The 14,102-nt window shown below is 43.0% G+C and overlaps 1 protein-coding gene across 1 annotated transcript in view; it reads right to left on the bottom strand.

Moving 5' to 3' along the window:
• The window catches only part of rtn4rl1b (reticulon 4 receptor-like 1b), a 173,368-nt gene that overhangs the window by 125,947 nt on the left and 33,319 nt on the right, over positions 1 to 14,102 (bottom strand). The window lies entirely within an intron of this gene.

Raw genomic sequence — 14,102 nt, 5'->3', positions numbered from 1 at the left:
AGGAAGTAGGCGCTGGTGTTAATCCCAGAGAAATACTGTAAGGAACCCTGAAGGAGGAAACAGATGGGATCTCTGCAGGTCAGCAGGTAGATGCCTCTGAAGAGAGCAAACTCAGTGAGGGGATTAAAGGAGATATGTGTGTCTATGTACATAAATTATGCTGCATCTTCCCCCGAGAGAGCTGCGGGGGGAAGCCAAGATGAGGCGGCGAGGTACGGAGGCAGATGTGCGGTGCAGCAGGAGCACAGGTGCCTACAGGTTTTAATGAGCAAAAAGGCTGCATGCGGACTAAACTCCCTGATCTGTTGCCATCACACCCATGATGAGCCCACTTTGGGCCAGTTTGATTCCACTTGTCCCTCAACAGGACAGGTCAGGCTGTGCTCCTAATGGGCGCGTGACTGGATGGAACAAAAATAGATGGCTATTAGTTTATGAATTTATTTTGACAGGTTCTGGTTTCCGTTTCAGATGGAGGCTTTGCTCTATTGTAATGGCCCAAGCTACTCTTCCATTGGCAAAACCCTACTTGGTCCAAGCATCCCACTGGTCTTTCTACCTTCTGTCAATCCCAATCTTATAAAAGTCTCCTCCTAAAAATATTTAACTTGAGGATAGAGGGAGGACGTACCTTACATAATCTCTGCCATCATCCTCATCTTAATCTTAGTCCATCATGAAACTCTGGGTCTTGACATTGACCCAGTTGATCTAGATCAAAAATGACGTCATTTAAACATTTTCATTTTCATCCTGTCAATATTATTTTGGGGTGAAACTCCAAAAGGGGCTTTTTCCGTGGTAAATTCAGGTTCAGTGAGAGTGCAGGTTCCTGCGTGAGTCTGCGCTGAGTTAAGTGGCGGCGACAAATTTGTCTACCAACGGGATGTTTTGACTGCTTGTCATCAGCTTTGACATCATGTCAAGAGCGCATGAGTCAGACTTGTCACACGCCCTCCGGCGCCGGTGTTGACGTGTAATTGCTGGATAAACCTTCTGACATATTTATATGTCTAAACGTCTGCAAAAACATTAAAAAAAAAAAAAAAATTTAGGGATATTTGAGAGAGATACTTTGAAATTCAGGTGTTTTCATTAAGAGTTTTCTGAGGACAAGGGAAACCACGTAGTGATACGTATGAGCTCAAAGTTTGTTACTGCAGACTCCATGTTTCCCCAAAGCTTACGGACCACATGGTGCAGTACCACCGGAAACCATTGGGGGCAGTGTCGCTGTTACTACCCGACGCATAGACACAAAGAATAATGTCAGGGTAGGTAACAAATGTGTCCTACCTGCCGGAGGATGGTGACGTCACATCTGGCATATACGATATCTTTTTTTTTATGTTTTAAAGAGCCAGAGGAAATTGACATAAAGGATTTCAAGGCGCTTTGTGCCACATGCATAACATTTATTTCCACAAAATACGATGTTTGTCATCGGACGGTTTACGAAGTTTATGTCCATTCTACTCCGCAGTCAGCGGAACAACGCGTCGTGATTGGCTGACATGTACGGAGCTTTATTTTTCTGTGATATCGCGCAAGAAATCACAATAAACTCCACAGTATATACACATCCAGATACATTTTTGTTCATTTGCCAGGGGGAAATATGCATCAATGACGGAGTTTTCACCCCCGCCAAATCGGTCCTACCACTTCCGCGTTAGCTGAAAGACGCGTCGTGATTGGCTCACATGTTCGGCAAAAGTGACTACTACTATGATTTTTATGCGATAGAAAATAAAATAATAACAACACCCCGTACACGTCAGCCAATTACGACGCTTTGTTGACTGCGGAGACTGCGGAGAAGAACGGACATAAACTTCGCATACAATCCGATGACATTGTATTTTGTGGAAATAAATGTTATGGATGTGGTAGAAAGCGCCTTGAAATCCTTTATTTCAATTTCCTCTGGCTCATTAAAACATAAAAAAAAAAAGATATCGTATATGCCGGCTGTGACGTCATCATCCCGCGGCAGGTAGGACACATTTGGTAGGCGGACAAATTTGGTACCTACACAAGAAAATCAATATATTTAACACCCGTTATCAATACTTCTTCAACAGTCGCAATGTTTCTTTTGGAGTCTGTTGTTGTTTAAAAAATGACTCAGAGTGGCTCCCCCTGGTGGATATATGGGTGAACAGCAATACCAACCAAAAATTCAAAGGAAGCAAGCGATCGGTGAAGGCGACATCATTTGAAACGGACGGCTACAATTTCGTACGTAAAAGTCTCACAACATCTGACCTGTATCCGACGTGCTTTTACACATACAACACAACACAACAACATAGTTTGGATATCTGAACATACAAGACATGACAAAACAGGCTGCACTATATGGATAAACAATCTATGTTTTCCCGCCTCATAAATGCTCCTTATTCAACGGAATTAAGGACGAGTCAAGGTCATGAGATTCGCAATCACAAGGCAGCCGAGCATAAAGAATTACGACCACAGCAGACAAGAAGGAGTGTATTTTTTTAGGCTGTTCTGGATGAGTGGTGAGCAAACACTCGAGTCTCTCAGAAGATTTAGAAAGCAATTACATTTCAAGTGGAACTGAGATATATAATGTGTCACATACTCCAGCATGAAGTCTTTTGTTTGAAGTTTGCCATCAACTTAGGGCTCTCATTAGATACAGGCTTGGGCCGTTGCCGCCGGGGGGGGGGGACTCTCACCTCAAGCCGTCACAGTCAATGTTGTGCGGTTGCAAATAGTTTGGGGCTCCATGAAATGAACAAAGAGCTACACAAGTCAGGAACTGAGTGAATAAAGGAGCTGGTGTTTATCACAGTCACATGGGTGAGATCATGCGAGGGCACGAGGAGATGAAAGGTTTCGGGTTGCTCGTGACAACAGTCGAGAGTCGCAGATCTCTGCTTTGATGGAGACTCCCTGCCTTGTCCATCCGCACCGCCCGGCCTTCTCCCTTCCGGCTTGTGAGAGCTTCACCTGCCTCCAGGTCGTGGCCTTAAATATTGACGTAAATCTCAAATTACATGAATTATAGAGAGCGAACCGGCTGATCTGGAGCATCACTGTTCATTACCATCAGCAATTGCAGATACCTGAGATGATGGTGCCGGAGCAGAGCTCAGGAAACCTCAGTCTGTATCGATTGGTCCGGCTGAAATTGGAGGATTTATGCTTCTAGGTTATCACGGCCATTTGTCAACATCGAGTCTGAGCTGTAGTTGGATTTGAATCAATTTCGCCATGAGTCCAAGGCTAAAAAAAAACAACAACAAAAAAACAACAAAACAACTTTCTAATCATGGAGAGCTGGGTTTTATTCAACTCAGTGAAACTCAAGCTCACACTTTCAAGCTGGCAGGTCAAACCAAGTCAGAGCTGTAAGATGAGACTCTCTCCGAGTCCATTTTAAGAGGTTGAATCCAGTTATCAGGTGACGTACATTAGGCGGAGAATCTTGTGGTTTTCTCTGTGTGTGCACCAGTTAGATTTCTAAAACCTCTTTTGTTTTGTTGAGATGTTTTTATTCAACACCAACAATTTAATTCTCTTACTTGTGTTGGCACTAACAACTTCATAAACCTAAATGGATCTAAATATTTTAGTATATTTTCTTTTTATTAAAAAAAAAAAATCTGGTGGGGCCAAAAATATTTGCCCAAAACCATAATTACGATTATCTATATCAATATGTTTCAAGAAATTAGCTGTGTTTTATTAGCATAAAATGTGTGAAGAGCTTTCACACAAAATATTTTAATATGAATTAATGATAATTAATAAAGCTATACTTTTTTTTTTTTTGTCAATGATTGACAGTTCTCATGCAGACGGCAGTGATGTTTGGTTTCGTTTTGTATGAAACCTCAGCAAACAGTCCGGACATACAAGAGTAGTCTGAGATTGACTTGTGTTGTCTCCCAATTTGGTCACAAAAATGTGAACATTTAGTGGTCGGTTTCAGTCCAGTGAGTGCAGATACCGCAGATGAGTTTATTTCATATTTGTGATAGCCAGCTTGGTTTATTTGCTGCTACTGGTGATTCACAGAGTAAAGAGAAGATGAGGGGAGGGATGAAGAGAAGAGGCAAGAAGGACAGTGAAAGCAGGGCAGAATACTTGTGAGTGAAAGAGGGAGCTGCAGGAGGAAGAAGATACAGGGAATGAAAACAGTGCTGGGAAACATTCAGTCAGTAATGTATAGAGATCAGGGGAGGTGAAGAAGGGAGTGCAGGCAGGGGGTTACACTGGTCTTCTGAGGGCCGGCGTGGGACAGGGTTTGTTCCAACCCTTGTTCTTTGAGTTGAAGAGCCCTGGTTGAATGGGTGGGTGAGGAGTCGCAGTAAGGCTGAGAGGAAAGATTTATAGATCGGAAGTGGGACCTGACATAGTGTAATGTTTGGGGATCAGAGAGTTGGAAGGGTCAGAAACTAGTCAAAGGAATATGAAGAACAAGATGTTGTATGATGGAGAAAGAAGAGAGGAATACAACTGATGAGGTTCACAGGTACGAAGAGGGCGACTGGGAGGAGGTTCTAGCAAGGTTAAGATGGGACCTACTGTTCAGATAAATAAGCTTGGAGTTCAACAACAGGAAACTGAACCTGCATGCATCAGGGAAGTCGCCTGACCTCCAAGCAGCGACACAGAAGCCATGACAGATGGCAGTCATGCGCCTCACTGCTCATTGTTCACCCAGCCACCATCACTGTCACCTTGTTACACCTTCCTCCTATACACACCGGTCAGAGAGCCAAGTGACAGGACTGAGCTCTGGCGTCGGCCCAGCCCAGCGGGAGTCCACCTGGAGCCATCTAATCGCTTTCTGGGGGCTTATCACGGGTCAGTGCTCCCAGGACTCCTCCAAAGGCGAATATGGAACAGTTCACTTGATAAACACTTCTTGGTTCTGCCCAAATAAAAGCTGGGTCTCAAATCTCCGTGGGCTTTTACCTGTCAGACATTAACAGCAGAACATTATGGTAGAAACTGACCGAAGACACTTTCTACAAGGTCATCATGTATTTGTTTATCATATATATTTGTTTATTCTAGCTGCCCTAGAGAGGGCGGATGTTGACACTTGCAGCAGCATTCACTCGGAGACATCTTTCTCCAACTATTAAGTTCAAGAATGTGTGGCGTGGGTGGAAGTTCTTTTCACCTGCTTCCATTCAAAAGGCCCACGGGATGTTTTAAATGGCAAAAGTACTTCCCCGCGAAATCCATTTTCTTTCAAGAAGAGTGCGCGTCGACATGCCGTTGTTGTGCGTCGATGAAGGTGAGAATGCACAGTGTTTCAGTGGAAGGTATATGAAGTCTAACAGAGGCGGCTTGGATCGAGGAGCCTTTCATCTCAGGCTGACGCCTTCAAAGACGATGTGGATCAGCCACTGCGCCCTGTGTTCACATTGGCAAGCTGATCACGCGCACAAAGTCACTCGCTTCGCACAAGGCAAACACATTTCCTGGTTCAGTGACAATCGCCTTCCATGTTTGGAATATCAAGGCGAACGCTGAGGTGACACGTCCAGGTTATCCCTGTCAATGTATTATCAGCCGTGGTGTTTTCTAGTCCTGCGTCCTGACACACGAAGACACACCCTTCTGAAGTGTCTCTCTCGTACGGAAGTAAAGCCAGGCCCATAAAAAGAATAGAAAAAACTGGCTCATGTTGCTGTTTAAAAGACGAGCGGTTATTCATAATCTAGGATGAATATATTTTTATATATCTAGGAGCGCTCAGGAATAAAGGCATGAGAGCAGCATGCCGGTGTCTCTCCGGCTCCCCTTTGAATGAGCCGTTTATTTTCCAAAAAGTGACGAGACAACAGTGTGGTAGCTGATCTCCCTGGCTGTGACACTCCATCGCCGACTTCAGAGAGGGACTTGATCAAAAGAGGAGAGGATGTGAAGGAAGATAGGAAACAACCTCGGGACGTAGGTGGGCGGGAGCACAACAAACTGGCGCTTGACGCTGATGAGACAGGCAGAAACAATATTTCATCAATGTCAGGATTGTCATCGGCTTTGTTTTCATTTGCTCCAGACATCGCATCAGATCTGTTTTCCTGGTGACATTGATTCAGGTTGAGCCGCACACGAACCGGAGCAGCCACACGTGTGGAGTGGAATGCTGCGGCGGTGGAACAGTGTTTAACGGAGTCATAACTTTTCTTTATTGCCTCTTGGCAGTTAAAAAATAAAGTATAATTACTACAACTGTCTCATAAAGATGCTGCAGAGAACTACCAGCGTTACAAGGGTTATTAAGTCCAGCTGTATTTGTCCTTCTGTTACCCTCCATGTGAATCCAGAATGAGGGCAGCAGAAAATATCAAAGTCAAAAACATATTTGCAGATGTAGCGATGGAAAAAGCTCCTCTTAGAACAATGAGTGGCTCAAAAAAAACAACAAAAAAATGTTCAGTTCAAGTTCAATAAATTGACAAAATTATGTTAAACATTAGGTTTGTTTTATAGCAAAAAATGTGCTGTTTTTGAGAACATTTTTCACATGAGAATATAACATTTTTTTTAGGTGTTTAGATTTCAAATAAATTAAATATTGTCATAAATAATTTTTCCTCAATTTCAAAGTGATTTCTTCATGACATCCGGATTCATCAAAAATCCTAAACGACACTCAAGTATATTTGGAGTGGAAATATTCATTTTCACTTGGGGCAGAACAATTGTTAATGCACCGGTCACGTAAACAAACAAAAGCAAAAAGGTCATTCTCCCTACTAGGAAATGCATTTTTCAAGACGTCTCATGCTGTGTTTCTGTCTGTGTTGAACAACGAACATCACAAACACTCAAATGGAGTGCATTAATAATTCATCCGGTTATTTCCACAACTACTCCATCCGTCTTCTGCTATTGCCAGCTGTTGCCGCTGACTTGATGTGTAAACAATCTGCACGTATTGTCAGAAAGTCGAATGAATGACAAATAACCTTGAATATAACCGTGAATGACACGTTCTTTACTTCAGTGTCGATGAGGATGAACGGCCGTTTTATGGCATTGATCATCTCAACCTGTGCTTTTTTTGGTGGCATTTATTTCAAACTTGATCAATGCTGAGTCACCATATTCTAGAATCAGTGCATTATACCGGTGAAAACAGTCACATGTTGAATGTGAAGGTCCACCACCCTGATCATTTTGCAACTACATCTCACATCATCCTCACCTTGCTGTCTTTACATGTCATGTGATCTTCCACCTCTGCTCATGGTCTCAATGTTTTCTCAGCAGTAGCAACAAAGCAAATAAGAGATGTCTGTAAAATATTTCCACTACCCCAATTTCACCAGCGTCCCACATGAGATCTTCTGTTTTTTTTTTGTTTTGTTTTTTAAGGCATTTTCTGGAGATAAAGTGTATATATATATATATATATATATATATATATATATATATATATATATATATATATATATATATATATATATATATATATATATATATATATATATATATATGGCCTGGATTATTATTATTATTATTATTATTATTATTATTATTATTAATGCTATTATTATATGGTTGTTGTTATTATTGTTATTATTTCATGTGAGTTTTTTTTTTTAATCTCATAGTATGTTTTTTTCATCATAATAATTCTGAAGTATAAGCAGTTTCTAGGTTAATGGATTAAAATTCACATTTATTTGGAGTTATTTCATTATCAATTTCATATTTTTTTACTCATTATTAATGTTCATCTCAGTCAAATATTCTGTCGTATTGTGGTTCACTTTGTTGCCGGTTAGTCTAAATTTATATCCCACACTATTTATTATACCGTGGATTTGTAGGATCGACCAGTACTCTAATGTTTTCTATTAAATATGTTGCACACTTAGATGGACGACACACAACATCAGAGCACATCCGTAAGTATCCTGGCTTCTGACTGGCTCAGCAAAGGCAGTTCACATCGTCTGTTTGCGTTGTGTTTTTGAACGTAAAAACATGAAAAATAAGATGGCAACGTGTTGAACAAAATACCTTCAACAACATATATTTCTCCAATCACTGTGGATGCTACAACATAATAATAATGTAGATATTACTGTATTACGGTACATAAAGCATACGCTTTACTGTATCATACTGTATGTTCATGAAATATGTTGGGAGAAAGGATTAAAAGTGAAAAGCCCATCCTCATTCAATTTCTATTCACATTTGAAAAAATACATACGTCTACAACTGTTGCAGTACTTTACGGGACTTCACTGGCGGGGCACTGTTTACAAGCAAGCTGTTGATTCTACACACTGAAATAATGTTGTTATTAATCTAATCTAAGGTCATCTCTGGCACAAACCCAAGAGTTTGACTTCTAAACGTTCAAACGTTGGGATGACCAAACTGAGAATATCCTGTTGAGATTGTGGCAAGTGAACTTCAATGTCCCACGCTAACGGCTAAATGTGTATGACAATATATGTTCCACCAGTAAAACCAGTTGTACCAAACTCATGAGTCCAGTTGCGTCCGGCGATTTTACCTTTCCACTTTTCACTGTGTGAGCTGGATGTGGTGATTATACTCGCGCAGTACTGGCGCTAGAACACGGTAATGTGCTGCCGCCTCAGATCGGTGCCGATGCTCTGACTCCTGCCAACAACACTTCCCTGCTTGCCCAGAACCAGTCTGGGTCATTCAATTAGTCTGTCAGTGAAGAGGCAAGTGCACAAAGGTGAAGGAGTAAAGGGCAGGGGCTTCAATCTCAACCCACAGAGTCCAAAATGAATCAGCAGCAGCATGAATGTCAGAGAGGAGAGGAGATTAGCACAGCGGCAGAGGTTAATGCTGAGGCCGGCCAACATTTGGAAGGCAAAAAAAAGATTCATTACATGGTGCTTGAGGAACAAATACTTGTTTTGTTTTTGCTGCCTTTGGGTTGTTTGTGGTCTTTTCACCGCTCGGATTGTGTTTTGTACTTTTTCCTTTTAATGTTCAGCGCGATTCCTCAAAGACTGGTTAGAATTAAGTAGTTAAACGCGATGCTTCGTCTCTCAGCCTCCTCCATCTTCATGTCGTCCTTCCACCTCTCTTGGTCCAATGCTGTCTCGCCGCTCCATAATTCATAACTGTGCCTCCAACTGAGCTGTCCCTCTGTTACGCTCAATGATGATTTAGTCCTTTCTAGTTGGTCCAAATGGCAACCTCAGTGTCTGCAACTCGCAACCATAAATCATCTCTGGCCTCACCACTGCGCAGTTAAGCCCTTCCTTTTACTCTGGCTTCTTCTACTCCACCGTTGGCGTCAGTAGTCCGGCGCCAGACGAAACATATTCCTCATTTATTTCATCCTGATCCGCTCAAGCAGGCAGAGCAAATACTGCAGCTTGATCTACAGTGGTCTGAAGTGGACCAAAAGTTAGTCTCCCTCAAGAGGGGTTCATGAGAAAGTATAGCAAGTTACATGTAACAAGCCTGTGCCGCAGACACTTTTATAGTAGCCTAGTCTAAAGTGAAGCCCATTGTAATCCCTGCCTCAGCCCCACTGCTCAAAATAAACTCACATCCTTCCACCCTGCCTGCACTCTCTTCAACACCACCACTGATTTCTCTCCATGACTTGAGTGGAAATTCCGCCACTAACAATCCTGGACTGGGTGCGGGGCATATGACCAGGCTCTTTAAACCCAGTAAGCTTATCATTATGACCATCACTTCCTTCTTACAATAAAAACAAATGTCTGTCACAACAAGATGCGGTGGGCGGCGACTCTACATTTTGAAAAGCAAAACACCATGGTGCTAAAAGGGTAAAAAGTATGTGTATGGGGGACCCAAGAGATTTTGGTCCTGTCCCTCCCAAGGGTCTGGGCCCCTTATATAAAGCACAATTTTCATCTCCAGTCAGTATTAATATTCTCAAAGCAGATATTATGCTGAGCTCCACACCAAAACAAAACAGCTATTTCAACTCTAGTGCATCTGAAATGTCATAAAATCTCACGCACTCTGTTTATAGTGTATCACAATATGTCAGATACATTCACTTGATAGTGTTTTAATCCTGAGAGAAACAGATACAAAGTGTTTATTCATCCTATTGTAGACCGATTTACTCCCTCTGCGGTGAACAGTATACATGCAGTATTTATAGTGTTTTGCAAATATCGAACAGGAAAAAAACAGTGTTCCAGTACAGAATGATTTCCACCTGGATCCAGGCAGCCAAGGCCATCGAGGTCCAATGAAAGGAGCGAAACCATGACAGCAGGGAGAGTGACGAAGGAAAAAAAAAATCCTTATAGAGCCAGAATATATTACCTATTCTGCCGCTGCTATTGTAGAGCAAATATAAAAATCCCAAACCTGTCACGAGCCACAGCCATTATCAAGGGAAATCAATGCCAGCTCACAATAACTTCAATAGGTTTCTCCAACACAGTAGCAGGGCAGAGATCGCGGGAAGGGGTTTGTAAAGTTCCTCTCTTTATTTTATTTCCTTCCCCCGCTCCCTCAGCAACACGGCTGTGTCACGTCTGTTGGGGCATGAAAGGTGGAACCGTGGGGAGATTCATGCGGCGGCGTCTTTGAGAGGAAGAGCGCAGCAGGGCAGAAAACGCTCAGGAAGGTGCAATGAGGTCTTCCTGTCTCAGCGGTGAGTCAGTCTGATAAAAAGCCACAACTAGTAAACTACTTCTTTGCTTTTCTCTTACACTCACGACTCTCTGTGGCACAGATGGAGGTCAGGTGATGAGCCAGTGAGCGGTGGACCGTCTTTGCGAATACTTTTTTCCACATATTCAGGCTCAGTTGCTATGGCGATTTGCAAGTGAAACAGCTGTACAGGCTGTGATTTAAATTAAGCTAGTGCTAAAATGTTCTGCGCCAAACTGTGACTTATAAACTCTAAACTGAGCTAATTCCTAGTGGGAATTTATTGAAAAGTAAACATCAATAGCAAAGGTTATTGTGTGTCGCAGTGGTAAAGTAGTTTCAACACTCACCCTGTAGGTCGACCCAGCAACTCTGTGGACAGACATGTGGTGAATTAAAGTTGTTTTTCGGCTCTAAAACTACACTGTACAAAGCTAACTTTAGCGCTAGCTCTTGTAGCTTGCCACATAGACCCAACCTGAATTTTATCTGAAATCCTCTTCACACTTCAGATCTGTTTCATGTGAAGAAAAATGGCATTACTGTGTGATATATTTTTGCTACATTAATCATTTAAGTTTGAAACACATCTAGTGGCTATCGTTTTTCATATGAGCTTATTTCTTTCATTGTCTTCCGACTTTTCCCTTCAGGGGTGACCACAGCGGATCATCCTCCTCCATCTCACCCTGTCCTCTGCTTCCTCTTCTCTCAAACCTCCAAACCTCATGTCCTCCTTCACCACCTCCATCAATCTCCTCTTTGTCCTTCGTCTCCACCTTCTGCCTGGCAGTTCCAACCTCAACATCTTCATCTACCAATGTACTGGCTCTCTCTCTCTCCTCTGTACATGTCCAAACCATCTCCATCTCGCCTCTCTGACTTGGTCACCTGAGCACATGTGCTGTCCCTCTGATCTACTGCTTCCTGATCCTTGCATGGCCTACAATCTTCTTCTTCTTTTCAGCCTCTCCGTCCAGGTGTGGCCACAGTGGATCATCTTCCTCCATCTCTCCCTGTCCTCTGCATCCTCTTGTCTCAAACCTCCAAACCTCATGTCCTCCTTCACCACCTCCATCAATCTCCTCTTTGGCCTTCCTCTCCACCTTCTGCCTGGCAGTTCCAACCTCAACATCTTCATCTACCAATGTACTGGCTCTCTCTCTCTCCTCTGTACATGTCCAAACCATCTCCATCTCGCCTCTCTGACTTGGTCTCCTAAACACCTGAGCACATGTGCTGTCCCTCTGATCCTATCATCATCCTGCTCACTCCCAGAGAGAAGCTCAGCATCTTCATCTCTGCTACCTCCAGCTCTGCCTCCTGTCTTTTCCTCAGTGCCACTCTTTCCAAACCATACAACATTGCTGGCCTCACCAGCCTTTTGGACACGTTCCCTTTCATTCTTGCCGACACCCTTTTGTCACACATCACACCTGACACTTTTCTCCTATTATTCCATCCTGTCTGGATCCACTTCTTCACATCTTATTCACACTCTCCATCGCCCTGGACAGTTGAGCCTCAGTACTTAAAACCCTCACCTTCTTTATCTCTACATCCTGTAACTTCACCTGTCCACTTGGCTCCCTCTCATTCACACACATGGATTCTGTCTTACTGCGGCTAACCTTCATTCCTCTACTCTCTAAGGCAAACCTCCACCTCTCTAGCTTATCTTCCACTTGCTCCCTCCTCTCCTCACAGATCACAATATCATCTGCAAACATCATCGTCCAAGGGGCTTCTTGTCGAACCTCATCCATCAACCTGTCCATCGCCATCGCAAAAAAGAAGAGGCTCAGAGTCGAGCTGTTACTATCTACATTCATCCCTGAAACATATGTACTAATGCTGCTGCTATTTATGTCACCAACTGACCGACTGGTTTCATTTGAGCGTGATGAAGTACTCTGAGAGAGAGATTCTGACTGACTGGCTCTTGGCTACAGAGTGTGCCTGTAATTTATCCACTGTGGGAGTTTTGGTCCTGAAGGGGAGGCAAAGTCTCCGAGGTCAGACTCTAATCACTGGCTTCACATGAGGCCCGGCCGCCAGCCTCTTCACCGCGGAGCAGCCTCAGCTTCCAGCCAGGTGAATCCATTATTACCAGTCTAATTGGAGAACTCATGCTTTCACTGGCTGTGAATAATTCCCAAGCTTGTCAAACAAAAGGGGTTTTTTCAATTACCTTCCATCCCAAGTGTCGTGACGCGTATTGAATTCAGCGTGACGTGGACCGGTTATTAGATAATTGCGGTGATGATTGTTGCATCACCAAGAAAGTCCAATGCAATTCACATCAAGGCGCTTGTGTTTGCAATATTTTCTGATGTAAATAGAAGTGAAGAAAGTCTGAATTGCTGCCGGGCGATGGACCCAGTCCCAGCATGCAATTTACTTCTCTACTTGTTTCATGATTATGAATTATACCTGGCAGATGGTGAGGTGACCTCAACCATTTAAAATCGAATACATCGACACGCAGTGAATAATGACAATGTAATAAAGTGTTAGGCACAATTAGGTTTAGGGTTGGTCGTCTTTATGGTACAAAGTCAGGAAACAGTGACATGACTGTTTTCCTTGGTGAAAGGACAAATACACATGCAGTAAACCTAAGTACATTTACTATCAACCATGGCATAGAAGTGTCTTTGAAATAATGAAAGTGTTTTCTTTTTGTTTGGCAGCGAAGCGACATGATTGAGGGATAAGAAACGGGTGCATACGTGGATTGACTCCTCCCACTTGTGGTAATTTCGCTCACCTTTTTTATCCAGCTGTTAATATTACCACTGTCTCGAGGAAAATATTCCAGTAGTGATGGATAGTTGACTTCTTTGGAAATGGATTCCATGGATTCCATTGGTAGAAGTACAAGTTTCAACACGTAGACCGAGTGGGCTGCATCCGAAAGAGTCGCCATTTTCAGTCCCAGTATCAGATACTTTTTGAAACTGGATACATGTGAAAACAGGATGGTGGATCCTGAAAGCAATGACTGCTACTGTTTAGCGTTTTGTAAATGTTAACACAGAGTAAAACACAAACTGAAATCATATTGAAATGCATACAGATCACTTCCTGGCCGACAGAGCATGTAGAGATTGACCTCAAAGCAGCTACCCCTGGACTTTCTCTCATGCCACTGTCGATTTGTAGTTCAGTGAGGCTTAACCTGTGTCAGTCCCATGGTGTCATACAGCGACGTTGGGGGTGGTTTTTTGTGTCCTATACTGACGCCAGAGGCAGCCGTCCATGCTACATGTTGATGGAAGAACATATAACAGAAAAACTTGTATAAATGCAACGCTGATGCCAACCATCAGGTCCCTCATCAGGAAGGCCCAGCAGAGTATGTTCTTCTTGAGGCAGCTACGGAAGCTACGACTGCCGACAAAGTTGCTGGTGGAGTTCTACACGGCCATCATCCAGTCCATCCTCACCTCCTCTATCAC

The sequence above is a fragment of the Synchiropus splendidus genome, chromosome 8 (assembly GCF_027744825.2).
Source record: "Synchiropus splendidus isolate RoL2022-P1 chromosome 8, RoL_Sspl_1.0, whole genome shotgun sequence".
In the NCBI taxonomy this organism is placed as follows: Eukaryota; Metazoa; Chordata; class Actinopteri; order Syngnathiformes; family Callionymidae; genus Synchiropus; species Synchiropus splendidus.
Note: the sequence above shows the minus strand (reverse complement) of the source record. Positions and strands in the feature narration are given on the sequence as shown.